This window comes from Panthera pardus, unplaced genomic scaffold (genome assembly GCF_024362965.1).
Source record: "Panthera pardus isolate Hobbes unplaced genomic scaffold, ASM2436296v1 HiC_scaffold_3, whole genome shotgun sequence".
Classification (NCBI taxonomy): domain Eukaryota; kingdom Metazoa; phylum Chordata; class Mammalia; order Carnivora; family Felidae; genus Panthera; species Panthera pardus.
The window spans coordinates 32,935,391-32,949,090 of NW_026526876.1; the positions used below are offsets into that span (position 1 = coordinate 32,935,391).

General features: G+C 43.9%; 1 protein-coding gene across 5 annotated transcripts in view; it reads left to right on the plus strand.

The window, feature by feature from the left end:
* Window positions 1-13,700, plus strand: part of STAT3 (signal transducer and activator of transcription 3) — a 68,736-nt gene that overhangs the window by 22,184 nt on the left and 32,852 nt on the right. The gene's annotated exons all lie outside the window — the stretch shown is intronic.

Below are 13,700 nucleotides of genomic sequence, written 5' to 3' on the forward strand. Positions count from 1 at the left end.
GAGCAGTGGGAAAGGAGGTCAGAGAGGCCTTCAGGAGCAAAATGGGTTGTCTGGTGGGCTGAGGTAGGGGTTTGGATTTTTTTCTGAGTGGGCTTTGAACAGAAGAATGGAATGATAGGACTTCTCTCTTGAAAGGATCTGTAATGTGGAGATTAGACTGTGGAGGGACAAGGGTGAGCACACCAAGACCAGTTAGGAATGTAGCACATGGTGGCAGCGAGATAGGAGGTGGGCTAGGTGAGAAGCGACACTGGCTCAGATTAAGATTGTAGCAGCAGAGGAGATGGTGAGAGATGCTCACATTCTAGATACATTCTGAAAGTAGAGCCAACAGGATTTGTTAATGGATTGGATGTTGGAAGGAAGAGGAAGAGGAGAGAGGTTGGAATCAAGGCTTCTTTTCTTTTTCTTTTTTTTTTTAAATGTTTATTATTTATTTTGAGAGAGAAAGAGAGAGCACAGGACAGGCAGTGAGAGAGAGAGAGAGAGAGAGAGAGAGAGAGAGAGAGAATCCGAAGCAGGCTCCACACTAGTGGTGTAGAGCCCGATGCAGGGCTCGAACTCGCAAACTGTGAGATCATGACCTGAGCTGAAACCAAGAGTCAGATGCTTAACCGACTGAGCCACCCAGGCGCCCCCAGGCTTATTTTCAAGGTTTGTGGCCTGAGCCCATGCAAAAATGGAGTTGTCATTTGCGAAAATGGGGAAGTTGGCCGGGAGAGGTCTTTAATGAGGAGGTTGGTTTGGGGTGCTCTTTAGATATCCAAGTGGAGATGCTGAATAGGCAGTCAGGTATAAGACTGGAGCTCGTGAGAGAGGATAGGGCTGGGGATGTAAACTTGGGGATTGTCAATTTGTAGATGGAGACTGAGTGCACAGAGAGAGAAGGGGTTTACTATTAAACTAGTTTTAACAGTGAAGCCTTTTCCTTTAACACTGCAAATTCTTTGCCTTGTAAATATGGAGAAAAAACTGAGGGCTACTGGAGGGGTTGGGGGAGGAGGGATGGGCTAAATGGGTAAGGGGCACTAAGGAGTCTACTGCTGAAATCATTGTTGCACTATATGCTAATTTGGATGTAAATTATATATTTTAAAAAATTAGAATAAAAAAACCTGCAAACTCTTTCTCATGGAAGATAGACTCCGTAAACATGGATTCTATCACTGTGTTAGTAAAGATGTTGCTGTAGTTATCAAATGCAATAACCCTCTTCAGATTCAGTGGCACAAAGCCCCGACCGTTTTGTTACGTCCACGGATGCCGTGGGCAGAAATTCAGATAGGCACAGCAGGGGTGGCTGTCTTTGCTGCACAGTGTCTGGGCCCACAGCTGCCTTGAACGTCCAGGGCAGCCATCGTCCGGAGGCTGCTTCACCCACAGATCTGATGCCCAGGCTGGGATGAGTCAAAGGCTCATCTCAGCTGGGACTGCAGACCAAATGCCTTCACGTGGCCTCTCCTGCCTTGGGCTTCTCACAGGGTGTTGGCTGGGTTCTGGGGAACGAGCCTTCTAAGAGAATCGGACGGAAGGCTTGGAAGTTGCATATCGACACTTCTGTTGTACTCTGTTGGTTGGAGCAGTCGTGGCCTTGGCCAGATTCAAGGGGAGGGGACAAAGACCCCTTGTCTCAATTGGAGGAGTATTAAAGAAGTTAGGGCCGTGTTTTATAACCACCACAAATGCCCTTTGAATTTGAGGTTCTGCCCTAAACCACAGTAACTTTGAAGGAAGGAGTTCCAACGCAGGATCCATGGATGTGTGTTGTCAGCCCCAGTTGTGTATTGCTGCGTACTTAGTGACCAGGATTACCTTAATATCTCTTTAGGGGAAGTGGCCTGAATAAACTTGGGAAAAGGTTCTTGCTTCTCTCCAGTAAGTAGTGAGCTATATTATGGGTCTGTGATACCGAGATTCAGAAATTTAAGCTCCCTTTCTCTGGTTTATTTCAATTTCCTGTCTTTGAAGAATATTAATAACTTACATAGCATTCCAGATCAGTGGATGCTTTTCTGACTTTGTAATTGGGGCTTTATCCAAAGATACAATACCCACAGGCTTCTACCAGCCTCTTGGCGCTTCTTCTCCCTTCAGTTGCCCTCAAGCCTGGAAATTTTGACATGACACTTTGCTTGCCCAATGCAGTTGTTTCTCAAGGACTATGTTCTTTCTGTTTTAAAGAGTTGGCAAAGGGCTCCTGGCTGGCTCAGTCGGTAGAGCATCCAACTCTTGATCTCGGGGTTTTGAGTTCAAGCCCCACATTGGGCGTGGAGCCTACTTTAAATAAAATATATAATAGGGGCACCTGGGCGGCTCAGTTGGTTAAGCGTCCGGCTTCAGCTCAGGTCATGATCTCATGGTTTGTGGGTTCGAGCCCAGCATCGGGCTCTGTGCTGACAGCTCAGAGCCTGGACTCTACTTCAGATTCTGTGTCTCCCTCTCCCTCTTCCCTTCCCCACTCATGCTCGCTCTCTCTCTCTCTCTCTCTCTCAAAAATAAAACATTCAAAAACTTTTTTTAAAAAAATAAAAATGAAAATTGGGGTGCCTGACTGGCTCAGTCAGTAAAGCACGCGACTTTTGATCTTGAGGTTGGTTGGCCTGGCCCTCAGAATAACTCTTCCTAGATGCAGTGTCCTCGCCTGGGAGAATCTGGCTGATTCAACAGAGGGATAATACCCCCGCGGTTTATTCGTTCGGTGCGTGTTTTTGGAGTACCTGTCACGAGCCGGGCACTGTGCTGGATGCTGGGGGGTGAGGGGGAGAACACGCTACCGGGCAGCAGCCAAGGCTCTTCCTGCTCTCGTGGAGCTGGCATCCAGCGGTGGTGGTTATGCGTCCGTTATGGAGTCCTGGTGTTCGGGTCCCCGGCGGTGGCAGGGACAGAAGGAGGGTCCGGTGGGGGGTGAGGGGCGTCTTGGTGTTTTTGAGCAGCTAAAAGAAGAGCAGAGCGAGCGCCGGGAGCTCAGCCGGCAGGCTGGTGGCAGCCGAGACAAGAAAGACAGGGCTCACCAGGCCATCGGTCACATTAATAACACAGACACTTAACGTGTTGTGCCAGCTGTGTCTTAAGTGCTTCTACACATTGAGTCATTTAGTCCTTACGGTGATCCTGTGACGTCCTGTTGTCTGTCCTTTCTCACAGGTGAGGAAACTGAAGCACAGGGAGGCTAACTGGCTGCCACTTGCTCCCACACACCTAAGTGGGGGCACCTGGATCCGTGCCGGAAGCACAACGCTGGTCTGCTTTGATTTTACAGATTTTGTTTTTCGGCCCAAGAACAATGCAAAGTCATCAGAGGGATTTAACGTAGGGGAGTATTCAGATCAAATGTGGAAAATGGACTGGTGGCAAGCAAGCACATGCAGGGAGACAGTCAGACGCTCTCATCATGGCCCATGTGTGTTTTGGCTCTGAGCTTTCTGGCTGATTTTCTTTTCCCTTCCTGACTCCTTTTCTGGGCGGGGAATGGGAGAGTTTGTGCGTCAGAGTACAAGCCCCAGACCCTTTCTGTTAAATAGCAATGTGCTACTTCCCCCAAAGCATTTATTCTTGGGTTGCAGCAATCTTAATGTCTTGAGGGGATGGAGCCTGATTGTAATTTACAGACCGAATAGTCTTTGGAGGCCACCCAGCCCCGCGGCTCTCCCAGCGTCAGAGTTACTGCTGCGACATTTCTCAGGGTGAACGTTTAGCCTGCATTTGAACACCAAAGGCCGCAGGAACCCGGGAGGTTGTCCCTTACTCCTCCCTTTGTCTGGGTCACCTTTGCCCTTGAGACAGTCACCAAGCCCCCTCCCACCTCCCTCTTTAATAACTCTGGAAGACGTCCACCTCAAAACAGCTTTGAGGCTGCTGCCCCGGTTCAAGCCACTGCCAAATCTCACCTTGATTATGGCAGCCTGAGGGATCTTTCTGAAATATAAATCAAATTGTCACCAGTCTGCCTAAAACTTTTCAGACTTCCTTATTGCCCCTGGACAAGGGTTCATATTTCTTCAACCTCATCTCATGCCATAGGCTTTATACAGTCACTGCAGTGTTCTGCTTCATTACAACTGCCTGGATCCCAGGCCTGGAGATTATTATTCAGTACATCCGGAGTAAAGACCAGCATCTGGCTTCTGAAAGCCGGTCAGGTGATTCCAGAGTTGAACCCTGATCCCTGCTCTCATTCCAGGGTTCTCAAAGTGGCCACACGTTAGCATCATCCGAGAGATGTTAAATAGCAAAACGTGGATCCCTGCCTCAGGGATTCCACTTTGACAAATCTGGTTTGATTTCCCAGGCACCTCTACTTTCAAAGAAAAAAAAAAATTGCTCTTGTAATTCTGATCTGCAGCCAGGGTAGGGAACCTCTGTTGGCAGAGGGCATACTCCAGAGGGCAGGATCTGGGGTAGGTGTTAACGAGGAAGCAGATTGGTTCTGAAGTGTTTCACCCTTTCACGTACGCATCTCCACGTATCAAAGAGCCAAACTTCTGTAATTGTCTTACCCTCTTAGAACCCCACTTCCTGTTCCCCAAGTCTTCTTACTGGGCAAAACATTCAAGTTCTCGGACTCCCCACACTGATTGCCTGCTCTGAATGTGCTTGTTTTTTAGTGCACCGTTTAAATTGTGATGTAATTAGAGATTCATTCTAGATGCGGGCCACTTACAATGGGACGGATAGATTCTTTCATTCAAACACTGTATATGCCTGTTTAAAATACCATAAGATGGGGGTACCTGGCTGGCTCAGTTGGTAGATCATGTGACTCCTGATCTCAGGGTTTTGAGTTCAAGTGTGGATTAGGGTTCCAGCTCTGTGCCATGACTACCTGTATGACCTTGGGTAAATCACTTAAAATTCTGTACCTAGTTTCCTCCTCTATAAAATGGGGGTACAAATATATCTAGGTCGCAGAGTTGTCGTGAGGATGAAATGAGTAAATAAATAGATGGCAAGTGCTTAAAACAGTGCCTGGAACATAGGTAGTGCCATATAAATTTAGTGATAGTCATTGGTTATTTGGCCTGCTCTTAAACCAAGGTTCTTACTTTCCATCTTTTTCTTTCATTTGGATATCACATAGTTGTTTTCACCTTTAGTCTTTTTAGGACCTGGAGCTATCCTTAGGTGAACTATGTAAGGAGATAACTTGATCAAAGAACCACGGGACCCTCCTGTCTTTCTTTTCTCCTGTTACATACTTACTCTAAATCACAGTGTTACAAACTCCCTCCCTCAGCATAGGACACAAAGACCCATTAAAATGCACGCATTTGACATGGCAGGGTAAACTGACTTTATTATTTAACGTGGCTAATCTGATACATTAATCTGTTCCCCAGGGCATTGAGGAAGTGGATTTAACATAAGAAGTACCCATGAAAGGAATGTTGTGGGAGGAAGGAAAAAGCCAGCACTACTGTGCCCCCAGCAACGCATGGGGGACATGCTTTAAAGCCATTGTTATTTATTTGTTTTTCTTTTTTTTTTTTTTTTTAACTTTTATAACAGTCTTCCCAAAGAGCGGTCCTTCCCCATTTTACTGAAGAAAAAGCCTGTTCAGTAGTCAAGTAACGTCTTGAAAAGAAATAGCTGATAAAATGGCAGGCAGGGTTTGCACCCAGGCCCATCCAGTGTCAGAGCCTCCCGTTGTGCTTGACCTCACACCACCCTGCCTCGGAGGAGTCTGTCTGGTTGGGGGAGTGGAAGTGTCACCAAGTGACGCACACATTTGGTCTGTTTTGTGGTTTTTATCCAGAGCTCAGACCTGTGATCAGGCAGCCTCAACCATAAACTGAGTACTGAGTAATTGATGAAGCTTGTCTAATTGTGTTACTTTCAGTTTAGAGGGAATTAGGTTTATATTGTTGCGCCTTTCATCTGACATATTTGTGATCAAATATGGTGCCGATCCCAAATCAAGTATGGAGAATACGTCCATTTTTTAAAAATTCTTTGACACTGGGGCACCTGGGTGGCACGTTTGGTTGAGCTTCTGACTCTTGGTTTCGGCTCAGATCATGATCTGGAGGTTCATGGGTTCAAGCCCTGTGTTTGGCTCCATGCTGCCAGCATGGAGCCTGCTTGGGATTCTCTCTCTCTGACCCTTCCTTGCTTGTGCTGTCTTTGTCTTTCAAAATAGATAAATAACCTTAAAAAAAAAAAAAAAAAAAAAAAAAAAAAAAGAGGGGCGCCTGGGTGGCTCAGTTGGTTGAGCGACTGACTTCGGCCCAGGCAATGATCTCACGGTTTGTGAGTTCGAGCCTCGCATCGGGGTCTGTGCTGACAGCTTGGAGCCTGGAGCCTACTTCGGATTCTGTGTCTCCCTGTCTCTCTGCCCCTCCCCCGCTTATGCTCTGTCTCTCTCTGTCTCAGAAATAAATAGAAACATCAAAAAAAAAAAAAAAAAAGAAATTCCTTGACACTTACTAGATCTGAAATAACTGGAGACCTTGTTAATTCATAGTTCTCGGAATCCTTTTGTCAAAGATGACTGGTAGATATAGGGCAGCTGGGTGGCTCAGTCGGTTGAGCGTCTGACTGTGGCTCAGGTCATGATCTCACGGTCTGTGAGTTCGAGCCCCACGTCAGGCTCTGTGCTGACAGCTTAGAGCCTAGAGCCTGCTTCAGATTCTGTGTCTCCCTCTCTCTCTGCCCCTGTCCTGCTCATGCTCTCTCTCTCTCTCTCTCTCAAAAATAAATATTAAAAAAAATTTTTAATAAAAAAAATTGTCCTTGTTCTCACTTTTCTGAGCTCTACTCCCCAGTAATTTAGTACTTCTTCTATATACTCAAATTTGTCACGTTAGTAGGGAACTATAATTCACGTTCTTTTAGATCTCAGTGTCCATTTTTACAAGGAAGAGTTGGTTTCTGACTTTAAAGCAAATCCTATTATTTGTAACTAAATATATTTGAATATTACAATAGGTGTAGTTGGATTGGGCACTCAGCTGTTAATATTTTGTCTTTTAAGGAAATTAAAATTAGATTTATATATAAACTTATTGTAAAGGCAAACACTTGATCTTCTACCTTATAAAGGTACTATTTGGATTTGTAAGCAACGATATTATATATTTACTATACAAGCATACTTATTTTGAATTATCTTTTTCTAATTTGAAATTCCAGAGTCTTAATGTCTAAGGTAATTATGAATAGTTAAATTACAAATGGTTAAATAGGTAAAGCTGTAATATTAAAAAAAAAAGTTTAACATTTATTTATTTTTGAGAGACAGACAGAGTGTGACCAGGGGAAGGGCAGAGAGAGAGGGAGACACAGAATCCGAAGCAGGCTCCAGGCTCTGAGCTGTCAGCACAGAGCCCGATGCAAGGCTTGAACCCACAAATGGGGAGAACATGACCTGAGCCGAAGTTGAACGCTTAAATGACTGAGCCACCCACGCACCCTAAAGTTGTAATATTTAAATGTAGGCTCTGTGGGGTGCCTGGGTGTCTCAGCTGGTTGAGTGTCTGACTCTAGATTTTGGGCTCAGGTCATGATATCGCAGTTGTGAGATTGAGCCCTTTGTCAGTCTCTGTGCTAAGCATGGAGCCTGCTTGGGATTCTCTCTCTCTCTGTCTCTCTCTCTCTGTCTCTCTCTGTCCCTCCCTCCCTCCCTCTCACTCTCCCTCCCTCCCTCCCTCTCTCCCTCCCTCTTTCCCTCTCCCCCTTCCCTCCCCCTCCCTCTTCCCCTCCCCTTCCCTTTTTCCCTCTCTCCCTCTGCCCCCTCCCCCACTCACATGCGCGCTCGCTCTCTCTCTCTCTATATATAAAAATTTTAAAAAATTAAAAGTGAATATAAAGCTGTAAAATTACAATGGTCCTAATGTTTTAAGATTTATTTTTAAGTAATCTCTAGCCCAATGTGGGGCTCGAATTTACAACCTCGAGATCAAGAGTTGCATGCTCCACCGACTAAGCCAGCTAGGTACCCCTTATATTTTAATTAATTAGTTAATTAATTAATTTTCAAAGTAGGCTTCATGCCCAGTGTGGAGTCTAATGCAGGGCTTAAACTGATGACCCTGAGATCAAGATCTGAGCTGAGATCAAGAGTTGGATATTTAACTTACTGAGCCACCTAGGCACCCCACCCCTAATATTTTAGAAGAGAGAAAATATATACACACTCTGAGTAGGTTAAAAGGTATTACATGAACATGTCAACTGTAGTTCTGGAGAGTGGGATGGTAGGATATGGGTGATTTTATCTTTTTTTTTTCCCCTTAAGTTTTTTTTTTTTTTTTTAATGCTTATTTTATTTATTTTAGAGAGGGAGAGGGAGAGAGAATCCCAAGCAGGCTCTGCACTGTCAGTGTGGAGCCCGACACAGGGCTTAAACCCACGAACCATGAGATCATGACCTGAACCCAAACCCAAGAGTTGGATGAGCCACCCAGGTGCCCCTGGGTGATTTTATCTGTTGGATTTCTGTTACTTTATACTTTGGTTGCCTTAGTCACTGGCCTTTTCTAACAGCAAAGAGGATGTTAGAATAGGCAACCAATAAAATATGTCTATGCTCTATTTATAATATAGGTATTTCGAACATAGATTGTGGCTAACACCCAAAGGAGAGTCTTGTGACACATTGCAAGGTGGAACAGAAATTATCTTTAGATCACTTTCTGTTTTGGATTGTTGTATGCCCCTGGCTTTTGTCTCTCTCCTCACTTTGGCCCCTCACTCCACTGCCCCTGTCATAAACGCACTGGCGCATGGATGTGAAGTGCAAATCTGAATTTAAAATGAAGTTTTATATAGTGATGTAATGAATCCCTTTCGTAAGCAGTCCTGATTTGTGTTTCTCAACACATCTCTTGGTTTCCTTAGAATGCAGTACATAAATGAGAACTGTGACTTTGGATAAACTTTTTAGTGATCTTTACAGTAATAAGTTCCCCATTAGACAATAGCTGTTTGCTTTATGACTTGTTGGTAAGTTATCCCCAAGAGGTTGAGAAATTCCTGTTTTGAAAAGTCCAGAAAGTCTTTGGTGACTTACTGTTTCATTTTTATTTTTCTTTTCTCTAAAGTTGTAGAGAACACGATCACACTGAGGTTCCCCTCCTATGCTGGCACCTCCTGTCTGCTAACCTAAACTTAGCACTTACACCTTGAGAGAACGACGCCCGATGTCATGCCCTAAGCCAGCCCCTGTATGGAATGAACTCATTTCTCTCCTGTGCACCCAGAATGATACTTGGCATTCAAATTGTGCAAATCATTTTCTGTGTGTCCTGCTGTTCAGTGAAAGTGGTTATTAAATCACAGGCTTCCCCCTATTCTGCAGATGAGAAATCCTTTAGTTAGACCTTACATGGAGCTCTTTAGATTAATTTGTGATTTGAAAAACCAGAACTGAGATTGTGAAATAAAGTAGGCTCTTGTAAAGCTTTTTCCAGTAAAACAGTTGCCACAAGCTAGTTGGCAATGGTTTTCATAGACAATCTGGCTAGTGATCTCTTAAGGATATGCAATTCTTCTGAAGAGCATGTGGGCTGATTGCCCTGTAGCTGCTGTTAATGAAATAGGGTTTGTAGCTAAGCAGCCTGTAAGGAGATCAGCACTATTTGACTCTTTGCCCATGTTCTCCTTAAAAATACTACCTGCTCTCTGCCTTCAATTTACATTGATTAAAAAAAAAAATGGGATAGCTATTACGATATTACCTAGAGTGACTAGACTAAGAAGTAGAGCATAACGTCAGTCATTTTTGCTTTAATTTTATGGGAAAAAACTAGTAACTGGTTTCTGGTCTAAGTAATGACATAATTATTGTACTACTTAACTATATCCCATTTGTGTTGTCTCCCCACTAAAACCAAAACCTCAACAACAAAAACCCCTCTGAGTTGTGGACTTGAAATGAATTGGGCAATTTTCAAGAACTTGTAATTTTTTGTAATGGTTTGAAAATGCAGACATTCATGTGTGACCTCAACATTCATCTCTAATTGAGCAGGTGTGATGGGATGTTGCTTTGTGGCTCTAACATGGAACATCAGGGAATAGACTGTGATGGCTCTACATTTGTATCCAAGATAAGCAATTAAATAATCAGTCTATTTTTTATCAATTTATAACACTGAATTTTATAAAAAGTGAGTGTCTAGGGGTCCCTGGCTGGCTCAGTCTGTAGGGCAGGCACCTCTTGATCTCAGGGTTGGGAGTTCAAGTCTCACATTGGGATAGAGTGTACTTAAAAAAAAAAAAAAAAAAGTCTATTTCTTTAAATCCTTTATTAGGAAAACTATAGCTTTTTGGTTACACAAGAGCAGCAGTAGCCAATAAAAATAGAATGCAAGTCACATAAGTAATGTTAAATTTTCTTTTTAATTAAAAATTTTTTTTAATGTTTATTTATTTTTGAGAGAGAGACAGAACATGAGCGGGGGAGGGGCAGAGAGAGAGGGAGACAGAATCTGAAGCAGGCTCCAGGCTCTGAGCTGTCAGCACAGAGCCCGACGCGGGGCTCGAACTCACAAACTGTGAGATCGTGACCTGAGACGAAGTCGGCCGCTTAACAGACTGAGCCACCCAGGTGCCCCTGTAATGTTAAATTTTCTAGTAGCCACATTAGAAGTAGAAAGATTTAGTGAAATTAATTTTAATAATATATTTTATTTAACCCAGTACATCCAAGATATTATCATTTCAACATTAGTGAGATATTTTACATTCTTTTTTTTTTTTGTATTAAGTCTTCAAAACCCACTGTACATTTTACACTTACAGTATATCTCAGTTTGAACTAGCCACATTTTGAGTGCTCACTAGCCACATGTGGCTAGTGGCCACCATATTGAATTAATGTAAATCTAGAGTTTCAACACATTTGTGTGCAGTAGACTCTACATAAATTGACATATTATACAGAGTTCTATGCAGATCACATCCTGAGAAACATAAGGCAGATCTTGACACTTTTAGTTCTGAGGCAGATTTTAACTCGGCCCTAATGTGAATATTGTAAGAGAATTCTAATGGCCTTTGATTTCTTATTGAGGGTAACACACGCCACGGTTATAGTGCCTCAGCTACCCCTTTCATTCCAGCCAGTGTTTGGTATACATGTACCACTGCCCAAGCAGCATCTGTCCTGTGGCAGGTTGGTCTTGGGGGTGGCAAGGAGAGGGGCAACCGCAAAGGCATGGTAGATGAACGTGTTTGGGAGGTTCCTAAGAGGATAGAAGACATTGTTTAGAAAAAAAAAAATTCCCAAGCACCCAGGAAACTTACTTAATTCCCCTCTAATGCTGTTGGAAAATTGAATTTATTTGTGGAAATGTATTGGTCTGATTGGGGCAAATATCTCATTCTGAAATTCTCATCTCTTTGCTTTATTGAATTTTTTCATCAGTGGAATTTAAGCCCTTGGTACATGAGGAGGGAAATACCTCAGGTCTGTGCTATAAGTGTAAATTACACACCGGATTTAGAGAAGTCAGTACCAGAGGAAGAATATAAAGTATCTCATTAATTTTTGTGCAGTTATATGTTGAAGTGATAACATTTTATACTCTATGTAGATAGATATGTATGTCTATGTATATCTATGTAGATATATATACCTATGTAGATATATCTACATAGATATGTATATATATACTATATATTTTAAGTGTTTTTAATTTTATTATTTATTATTTTTTTAAGTAAGCCTGTGCCCCACGCGAGGCTTGAACTCACAAGCCTGAGATCAAGAGTTTCATGCTCTCGTGGGGCGCCTGGGTGGCTCAGCTGGTTAAGTGTCCAGCTTCAGCTCAGGTCATGATCTCACTCTCTGTGAGTCTGAGCCCCACATTGGTCTCTGTGCTGACAGCTCAGAGCCTGGAGCCTGCTTCGGATTCCATGTCTCTCCCTCTCTTTGCCCCTCCCCCACTTGCGTTCTCTCTCTCAAAAAAAAAAAAAATAACTAAACAATTTAAAAAATTTTAATTTACTTGTTTCTTTTTAGTTTTTTAATATGGCTACTAGAAAACCCAAGATTCTGTATGTGGCTTGCATTACATCTCTTTTGGATGGTGTTCCTTAGATTGTTCATTGTTCAGTATAAAAGACCACTGCGGGGGGCGCCTGGGTGGCTCAGTCAGTTAAGCGGCCGACTTCGGCTCGGGTCATGATCTCAAGGTCCGTGAGTTCGAGCCCCACGTCGGTCTCTGTGCTGACAGCTCAGAGCCTGGAGCCTGTTTCGGATTCTGTGTCTCCCTCTCTCTGACCCTCCCCCGTCATGCTCTGTCTCTCTTTGTCTCAAAAATAAACGTTAAAAAAAAAAAAAAAAAAAAAAGACCACTGGGAAGGTCCTGCCTGTGCTTTCTTGAATGTATGCTTGAGAGCTTGACAGTTGATGGCACCTTTGGGATCCTGCACCCTGGCAGTAGCAGGCAGGTTATTCTGTGTGTGTTCCCACAAAAGTGGGAAGGAACCTGCAGCACAGGCCTCTTAGTTTCTGTACAAAAACCTGATCCTGAATCACTTAGCTACCATTATACTTGCCGCTTGGGGAACAGAAGACCTATTGGTTTTTTGTTTTGTTTTGTTTTGTTTTAATTTTTATTTTTGAGAGAGACAGAGGCAGAATGCAGGTGGGTTAGGGGCAGAGAGAGAGGGAGGCACAGAATCCGAAGCAGGCTCCAGGCTCCGAGCTGTCAGCACAGAGCCCGACGCGGGGCTCGAACCCACGAGCTGTGAGATCGGGACCTGAGCCGAAGTTGGACGCTCAACCAAGTGAACCACCCAGGCACCCCAAGACCTGTTGGTTTTGTTACCAGTTTGCTCTGTAATTTTTATGATTTTTTAAATATTTATTTGTTTATTTATGTTTATTTTTGAGAGAGAGAGAATGAGAGTGAGTGGGGGAGGGGCAGAGAGAGAGAGAGGGAGGGAGGGAGGGAGGGAGGGAGGGAGACACAGACAGGATCCAAGATGGGCTCTGCACTAATAGCACAGAGCCCAATGTGGGACTTAAACTCACAAACCATGAGGTTATGACCTGAGCCAAAGTTGGATGCTTAACTGACTGGGCCACTCAGGTGCCCTGACTCCGTAATTTTTATGAAAGGGGCAGTTATAAGGGTGCTTCTTCATGCCTCCTCTGAGAAATAAATAAAGAACTCTGGATAAGTGTACATGTTTGTGTGCCTTCAGTCTTTCATTAAATGTTCTCACAATCCCAGAGAACCATCTCAGTATACTTTGATCTGTACATATGTCACTCTTTGGCTATTACTCGTAGTCATTTTTACAACCTCTTAAGACTGCTTGGTCTGTACTGATGTTTCCATGGCACGCCTGGGTGGCTCAGTTGGTTGAGTGTCCAGCTCTTGATTTTGGCTCAAGTCATGATCTTATGGTTGTTGCATAGAGCCCTTGTCCAGCTCTGCACTAGGCATGGAGGCTGCTTAAGATTCTGTCTTTCCCCCTCCCTCTGCCCCAATACCTGCTTTCGTGCTCTCTCTCTCTCTCAAAAAAAAAAAAAGGGGGGGGGGGGCGCCTGGGTGGCTCAGTTGGTTAAGCGTCCGACTTCGGCTCAGGTCATGATCTCACAGTCCATGAGCTTGAGCCCCGCGTCAGGCTCTGTGCTCACAGCTCAGAGCCTGGAGCCTGCTTTGGATTCTGTGTCTCCCTCTCTCTCTGCCCCTCCCCTGCTCATGCTCTGTCTTACTCTGTCTCAAAAATGAATACAAACATTAAAA